Raw genomic sequence first — 9864 nt, forward strand, 5'->3', positions numbered from 1 at the left:
CTGTAACTCCTACTTTTATCAATCATTCACCTCGCCAGCCTTAGAAGCTTTCTCATTGGCCATTGTTGTTCACCCCTAATGAAAATAACCATCTAATTAAGGATAAAAATAATCATCTGTATATTTATTGAATTGAACATTAAACATATTTTAATGATATATAACTAAATTCAATTTAATCAAAATAAGAATTTATATAAAACTTAAAATAATTATTCACATACTTACTAAAATGATCATATACTTACTAAAATGATCATCTTAAATTGGCTATTGAAATAACTTTGTGCATACTGGAAAGGGATTATGTCACGTTTTGATTTTCCAAGTCCTCCAAACGGAGTTGAATTGGAAGTTCATTGGTCAAGGGATGAGCGTGGTGACGTTTTGTTTAGCCACGGTTGGAAAGAATTTGCACAATACGTGTCTTTCCAAGCGACACCATTTCTCTTGTGGATGATGAAGTCGGTGGTGTAGTTGGATTGGCAGACTCAGTGTTGAAGGAGTGGCATGCGATTGTGCAGGAGGCTGCGGCGGTGTAGCGGCGCGAGGTGAGGACCGATGACGACAAGGATTAAACGTGTATTGGAAGTTATAGTAAGATTAAAAATAACCATACCGTAGTGTGAATGAGTTTATATATTAATTCTAATTTTTTAAATTTTAAAATTTTAAATTAAATAATTAATAATTTTATTTTTAATTTTAATTTTATCTCTTTTTTTTAATCTTATTGTACATATTATACACTAAAGTCATTGTCTCTTGATACTTTTTCATAGAGTAAACTAAATCTAGGATAAGTACATTTTGTCAGAGTTCAGAATCTAATTTAACTTTTTGTCTACATACTACTGTTTTTATAAAATATTTGGGGACCCATTGCCCTAAAGAAGCTCCGCTCCTACGAACATGAGTTAATCACGTGTTACCATAGGTGAGAAAGCAGGGAGTTGAAAATATTATAAAAAAGGTTAAAAAATATTGTTTGTTTTTGAAATTTGTTACAAATTTTTAAAATATATTTAAATTTTATTTTATTTTAATTTTGTCTCAAAAACTTTCGATTTACATCAAATATATTTTCAACAGCTAAATTTTCAAAAAATTTAAGACAAATCTAAAAATAATTATGCTTAATTTGCTTGTATTAAAGGATGTTTTTATGAAATTGTTGAATTTATCTTAATTTTTTTAAAAATTAGCTGTCAAAAATATATTTAATACAAAACGAAAATTTTTTGGATAAAATTAAAATAAAATAAAAATTAGATATATTTTTTAAATTTTTACTAAATTTTAAAGATAAAAAATATATTTACCCTTAAAGAAATGTCACGGAATATAGTATAACAACAACCTGTGAGATGATCGAAAATATAATTTTAAGTTAAAGTATGGTGTCGTAGATAACATATAATGATATATTTATAACTATATAAAAAATTTAAAAATTACAAAAATAAATGTAACTTTCCAGAAAAATATAATTTTAAAAGGGAAAAATGTCACAACTCAAAAGAGCTTGTACCGGCTACTTTAAATTTTGGAAAAAACTACCAAAAAGATCCTTTTGTGAGAAATATATGTCATCCCAATTTAAAAAAAAAAAAAAACAATACACGTCGGCAAAAGAGCGAAAACCTTGTAATGCAAAGCGATCATTAATCTACAGTCCCTTTCCATAAAGCCTCTCTGACTCTTTAGAATGATCCTTTTTAGACCATTTTCAGTAGAGAACTCATTCCAGTCATTTATGGCTCATCCGTCATAAAAAAAAATTTCACATCAACTTTTACATCATAAACGGTAAATAAAAACTCAAAATATCTCTCTTTTCTCTATTAGAAGGAACTAACTTTAGTCTTTAATCTCTATTATGATTCCACTTAATTAATTAATTAAAAAAATTAAAATTAATATAATTACTATTTTTTATAATAATATTATTTAAATTTATAAATTTAAAATAATTTAGTATTTTAAAATATTAAAACAAATAACTTAAATTTAGTTAGTATTTTAAATTTTACAAATAAAAATAAATAATCCAACTAAAAATTATTTTATAATAGATAAAAATTAAATTTATTTTTTATGTAAATAAATTTAATTAATTATGATTCAATATAACAATATAAATAATATTTGATATTGATTTAATATAATTATTTATATTAATTATGATTTAATATAACTAATTATTAAATAATTAATATAAATAATTATTAATAAATTAATTATAATTTAATTATTTAATATATATCTAATATGTTTTTAATTTTTTTTATTAACTCACCACATGGCATGATCTTATTGGTTGTGCAAGTCTCTGTTTAGAGGAATTCTCATCTTTGATCCACGTGAAAAATCTTCCATCCCTTTTTACTCCAATGGTAATTGAATCCCTATATGTCAGAAGAGGGACTCCATTTTTTTAGTGTTGGAGTTGCTCTTAGCCCTTACTCATGCCATATATGGCACGTTTTTTGTTCGCTTGTGACTATTTTCCCCATTTATTGTCGTTATTTTCAAAATTAATTATTTAAATGTCACGATTTAAAATATATTACTAATATGCCATTATTTTTATATAATAATTAAATATTTTATTATGTGACAGTTTTTATATATAAATTTTAGATAAATTTTACTCAATCTTTTCTAAAATAAAAGGTAAGTTATCCTTTTATAACATATTTTATTATTATTATTATTATTATTATTATTAGATAAAAACACCATTAAAAAAAAACTCAATTTTGTCTCTTTCCAATATATGATTCGAAAAAAAAAAACAGATACAAATGCGAAAAAAATAGGATAGGGGACTCACGGTGGAGAGAGTGGCAGCATAGTGATGGATTGGAGTCGAGCTTGGCTGTTGAAGACGTGCGACGGGGAGGACGATCGACGCTGGTTCGAAGCCGCTGCAGAGACCATATTGGACAGAGACGTCGCTCAAAACTTGCGTTGAGGCGTCGACAGTGACGTGTGGAACTAGTTTAAGGTGGCGAGGGGTTGGTCGGCGTTAGCGAGTATGCCTATAGCTAGGTTGACGCAGCGTTGCCAAGGATGCGTGGAATGGAGTTCGCGAGGAGCAGCAACGGCACAGGACCTCGCGTCCGGTTGGAAAAGGAGAAGATGCGACGGTGCGACGTGGTGGCAGGGGAACAGGAGCGGCGCGATACATGGGAGAAGAAGGTGCAGTGGCGATGCGACGCGTGTGAAAAAAATCAAATAATTAGTTATTTATAAGTTATTATATTACATTAAGATCTTGTTTTTTTTAAGAAAATTATTTTTGTTAATAAAAATAATTAAATAGAATTTTATTATTATTATTAAAATTTAATTTGATTATGACTTATTCTATTAGTTTAAATTATTTATTAAAAATTATTTTAATAGACAAAATTTAAATTTATTATTATTATTATTATTATTATTATTATTATTATTATTATTATTATTATTATTATTATTATTATTATTATTATTATTATTATTATTCCATTTAACTAAGCAAAATCACTAAAAAGAAAAAGCTAAGGAAAATGGATTTGAGAACGTGACTTTTATGCATAAATGCACATATACAACATGACACTTCATTAGTTTCCTTCATTAAGTTTATATAATAATATAATCATCCTTCATTAAAGCCAAACGTGGCTTATGCCTCAATACATATATATCAAAAAGTGACACCTAACCACCCTTCTTTGCCCAAATCATCATCAAATCCATTAAGCATATTCATTGTGCAATAACCGAGCTTGCATGTTATCCAAACAAAGGAGAGAGTGGCCGAATTTCACGGTGAAAATCGTGAGTTCCTTCTATTTTCTTTTTTTGATTTCTTTTTGATTCGTAACTCCAATTAAAAATTTAATTTGGTAAAAATATTCATATTTTTTTTCTCTACATATTGGTGTTATTTTTGTCTGGTAGAAGTTGACAGTGACGTAGTTTCCTTTCCCCTTAAATTCGGCAAATTGAAGTTCTAGAAGATACAGACGATTTCTGATGCTTTCCTTTTCAGCAACTCAATGAAAAAGTTTTTCTGAAGCTTTCGTTAATTTTGATTTTATACGGAAGTAGGAGATTTATTTTAAAATTAACTGTTTTAATTTACGAATGCCACTGAAGTTTAGTGAGTAACTACAAATAATTTATAAATGTCTCGTTTGACTAATTGATGAAAATTGATGAAATTGAGATTGTTAATGATTGTGAATATAATTAAATGTGATAAAATCGCGATTAATTTTGTGTTATTTGTGAAATTGATTGAATTTGGCGATGAAATTGGTTGAATTGTGGCTGTGAATAATGATTTAATTGTTTGAAAGTGACTAATTACTCGAATTTCTAGTTATGCTGATTTTTTGATTTAGTTGTGGAATTGAGATTTATTTGATGATGGTGGACATACATTGTTGCAAGCTTGTTAGAGAATTTATTGGTTACTAAACTGAACGGGTTGGGGTACCTTATTGTTCTGATCGCTGTTGAGAAAAAGATAAGTGAATTGTTCTGATCGCTGTTGAGAAAAAGATAACTAAATTGTGGAGATTGAGGTTTTATGAACAAAAAATAGATTGAGCTTGGATTTTAAAACTGATTTCTTAAAAATTGATTTCTTAACTATAACAATAATTTTGAGAATTTATAAATAATTTTGAAATTATTAAAAGTATATGGCTATAAAATATGTTGATTATTAAGAATTCTGCTGATTTGATCATTGTTGAGAAAATGTCTGGTGATTTATTGAGAAAGAGAGAACCCGTAAGGGTGGCTAAGCCCGAGTTTTAGGCGAAGTGGTGCCAAAATTTTTATAAAATTTGGGACTTTATTTGAAATGCGATTTTAAAAGATTTGTTTTGGACAGTTAAATTATTTGAGGCTTATTTAGTTGGGAAAAGATTTATTCTATTTGGAATTCGATTTACTAAGAAAAGTATAATGTTTTAAATCCAAAACTTTGAGGAGAGATTTTGTTTTTAAGTTATGAAATAAATTCGGTTTGTTAAGAATAAGAAAGAAAAGGGATAAGAGAATGCGGCACGTGTGATTAAGGAATGACTAAAAGGTCATGAGAGGGTGGCAGAAAGTAAATAGTTGAGGTGCTGATGTGTGAATGATTGTGCGAGGATGCCCGTGTGTATGGAATGGCTTCCAAGAGAAAGTGGCACATGCTTCAGTTGGAGAATCAGCGCCTGCAAGAAGTAGAAACTTGCAGAGGTTATGCCGCTGGAATGCCTTATTTGACTTGCGAGTCGGATTGCGTCGGGTGCGGGTCGAAACCGACAAATGAGCTCATTACCTGCGATAGGACTAGACATGCATCATTCTTATTTGCACATTTGTATTTGGTTGTGTTTGCTTATCTTGTTTATTTGTGATTATGTTGTTTGTCTTATTGCGACTTAGTGTGTATTGAATTGAATCCCTTACTTGTTCTATTGGTTTGTAGATGTATTGATGTGATTAATAACTGTTGTTGTCTAAGAATTATTTAGGTGGCTAAGAGATAGTTGGTATGACAAGTTTTGTGACTGAAATCTGTTTTGAGTTTAGAAATTTAAAGAAAAGTAATTAATTATCTAAAGTAGAATTAAAAAGTATTTTCAAAGGTTTGATAAAAATAGTTTTATTAAGTAAAGTTAATTATTTGCATCTTAATCATTACTTTTACGGCATTCCCATTCCTTACTGAGAACGCATGGTCCCCAAAATCTTCCACCCTTTCAGTGACACAGGTTCGAAGACTCAGTATGAAGCTGCGAACGATTAATAGATTTACTTATGATTCTTGTCGCTTTTATAGAGTTCCCTCGCCATTGCTACTTTAGTTTCTATTTTATCTAGAGGGATAGGGATTGTTTCTGAGTTTCATTTGAATTCTTTTGTGTAATATTTATTACTATTACTAATTATGTGATTATTATTACTTGGTGTTCTTTGATGAATGATTTTGATTATTAACAAACAAGTTTTTTTTTTGGAATTTTCTCAAAAACTGAAACGCGATATCGATGTAAATGCTCAATATTAAGTAGATAATAAAAGAAAACAGGTTAGTAACTCCTACTTTTGGTACAATCATGACATGCTAAAAGTTAGGGTGTTACAGTGCATTGCTTCTTCAGATGGTGGCGGCGACAGCAGCGGTGAAGTGCGTTGGTGACGACGCAACAGGGAAGGGAGTGTGAAGTGGCTGTGGTAAAAGGAGAAAAAGGTGGAAGGTGAAAGGGTAGGGTTATGATGGATAAATGGGATGTGATGTTTTTTTGTTTTAGTGTGCCTGAGGTGTATTTACATTGTTTACAACTTCTGTTGTCTACCTAGCAGAACTTTTTTCGTTAACAGCGAGCTGACGTGGATTATTAATGACACATGTCACTTCATAGTTTGGCCGCATGTAATGATATGATGTCGGGTCAAACAGTGACATGTGACATGCTATCGTGGATAGATGTGCTACGTGTCATAATACTATTCGATTATGTATCACAACATTAATGGTCCATATGTCATCCACTATGTCATTATTGTAGATGCATCAAATTGGTTCGTGACTTTGTATTAAGTGCCTTATTTCAGTTCTTGAAATTGAATGTCATGCTCCAAATTAGTCCCTTCAATAATTTTTTTCTTATAAATTCAAAATTCTCAATATTTTTGAATACACTAATTTTAATTATAATTTTTTTACATATTTTTTAAATACAAATAATTTTGATAAATATTTTTAAGATTTTAGTTTTAATCATACAATTTTTTTTCAATAATTTAATACTAATAGCTACGTCACTTGAAATAACTTGTTAACTTCTTATGCAATAAGGGAAGAAACTACATACTCACTTGAAATAAGATCATCAATCAAATGACTAAGTTATCATATCTTCCTATAAATATCTTTTTTTTTGAAAGAAAGGAGCTCAACACATTAAGTGGAGCGTAAGTAATCAACAAGAAGACCAACATAAGCGATAAGAAATAGAAAAAGAGAATTGCCAGCACCACGAACGCTAAACTATATTCCTTGTCATCTTCGGCATTGCCATCAACAACAAAAGGGATCCACACTTAGAAACTCCTTATAGCTTGTAAAGGACACATGGATAATCTTGTCAACACCTTTTCCTTTATGCTAAAAAATTCGTCTATTCCTTTCTAGCCATATGTTCCAAATAATCGCACAGAAGCACACCATCCATCTTTTATGCATCTCCTTGCTACTGGATATCTCCGTCCAACTCAAGAAATGTTCCTTCAACGTCCCTGATACGCCCATTGCCTTCCAATAAATGATAGCTAAGCACACCAAACCTGCCAAGAAAAATCACAGCCAAAAAACAAATGGTGATCATATTCAACACCTTTGTTACATAGCACGCAAACAACATATTCCTGGTTGATAACCCCAAATCGACTCAATCTCTCCTTTGTATTGATCTTCTCAGTCAAAACAAACCAGACAAACAGTTCGACTCTTGGCGGAAATAACCATTTGCAAATTGTCCTAGTAAAGCTATAGCTTGTTATGTCCTCCGAAATTATTTCTGTCTGCAATACCTGCACAAAAGAGTTAGTAGAAAAGACTCCTTGTTTATCAAATTTTCATACAACTCTATCCTCTCGGCCATAAGTAAGTTTGACTAGTCTTAGTGCATCATGCATCTAGTTCACTAGATCCAACTCGCATTGGAATAACTCTCGTCTCCATGAGAAGTTCTATATCCACTCAACCCCATCCCAGAACCCACAGTCCCCTATAACGGATCCTCTTTGGTTTGAAACTGAGAAAAGTCTTGGAAACCTATCTTTTAGAGAACCTCCACATAACCATACATCCTCCCAGAAACGCATTCCTCTCCCATCACCAATCTCCATAGACAATCCAGTAATCATCTTCTGTCTTACTTGCTGATTTTTGAACTGTATCTGGCATATATCCTTCCAAGCCCCCCTTGACAGGTAAAATCTGGGAAGACAGCACCACCGCTAGGTTCAGGTTATTACAAGAGCAAACCACCTTCTTCCACAGCAGACACTCCTCCTTTGAAAAGCACCACCACCACTTAAATAAAAAGGCTGTGTTGCGCACCAAGGCATCCCCAACACCCAAACCACCAAACTTTTTGGGCGCCTGCACCACCTCCCACCTGACCAAGGCCATGCCATACTTACCACCCTCCTTGCTCCATAGAAATCTTTTCTGTAAAGAAATCAGTTTTTCTGCAACATCCTTTGGCATCTTATATAGACTCAAATAATATATAAGGAGGTTATTTAGCACAGATTTGATGAGCACCAACTTACTGGCTTTATTGAGAACCTTGGCTTTCCATATGCTAAGTTTCTCCTCCATTTTGTCAATAATTGGCTTTCAAGTCTTTACCAATCATGGGTTAGCTCCTAGCGAAATCCCCAAGTATTTAACTGGGAGAGAGGCTTTCTTACAGTCTAGCACACTACACATACGCTGCACCCACTGATCATCATAGTTAACAGGAATCAAGCTAGATTTGTCAAAGTTAATACTTAACCCCGACATCAATTCAAAGCAGCGAAGGATCCTCTTGTAATTTTTAACGATCTCTTTCCCTGGAGGACAGAACAGAATAGTATCATCTGCAAACTGAAAGTGCGACAGCTCAACGTGATCTCTACCAACCAGCAATGGAGATATGCGCCCGTTTCTAAACGCCTCCTCAAACATCCTGTGTAGGACATCCATGACAAGTACAAATAGAAATGGAGATAGTGGGTCACTTTGTCGTAGGCCCCTTTCCATCTTAAACGGCTTAGATGGCGAACTGTTTATCAATACTGACATAGAGCTTGTACTGACACACTCCATGACCCACCCCTCCATCTTCGCCCAAACCCCATCTTCTGTAGAACAAGATCCACAAAGCTCCACTTGACTCTATCATATGCTTTCTGAAAGTCTAACTTTATTATCACCGCTTCCTTCTTTCTCAGTTTTATCCATTGAACTGTTTCGCAAGTAATAAGAGCCCCGTCATGAATCTTTCGCCCCTTGACAAAAGCACTCTGTGTCTCACCTACTAGCCCTAATATTATTGCTCGCATTCTCCTAACTAGCATATTCGATATGACTTTATACACACATCCAACCATGCTAATCGGCCTGAGATCCTTGATTTCTTTTGCCCCAGTGAATTTAGGTGCCAGCATCACCCATGTGAGATTGGCATTCGCCGGTAGCCTAGAAGACTGAAAAAAGTCCAACACCACTGTCGTGAACTCAGGACCAATTTCATCCCAACACTTCTTTATGAAGTTCATGTTGTAACCATCACTTTTGGGAGCCTTAGAGGATTCACAATCCCAAACTGCCTCTCCATCCTCCTCAGAAGTCGGTTGCACCTCCAAAGCCAAAGCATCCTCTTCACTGATCATTTCCACCAGATCGTCTCTGAACCTTACCATTGGAGACTCCTCCTGATGATATAACTCCATGTAGAAGTGTCTAATTTCAATCTTAATCCTAACTTGATTCCTTATCAATCTTCCATTAATGACCAGTGCATCAATCCTGTTATTCCTCCTTCTCGCCAAAGCTAAATTGTGGAAGTACCTCGTGTTCTTATCTATGTCTCTCGCATGTCTAGATCGCGACATCTGCTTCCAAAGTATTTCTTTTCTCACATACCATTTCGCACAGCAAGCCACCAGCGCTTTCCTTCTTGCCTCTACAGTTCCATCATAGACCCCATCACCCACCATGTCATCAACCTTCTTAATCTCTTCCTCAAACTTCTTAATTTTCTTGTCCATGTCACCAAACTTGTCTTTATGCCATCTCCCCTGAGGGACTGT

This window comes from Arachis hypogaea, chromosome 10 (genome assembly GCF_003086295.3).
Source record: "Arachis hypogaea cultivar Tifrunner chromosome 10, arahy.Tifrunner.gnm2.J5K5, whole genome shotgun sequence".
Classification (NCBI taxonomy): Eukaryota; Viridiplantae; Streptophyta; class Magnoliopsida; order Fabales; family Fabaceae; genus Arachis; species Arachis hypogaea.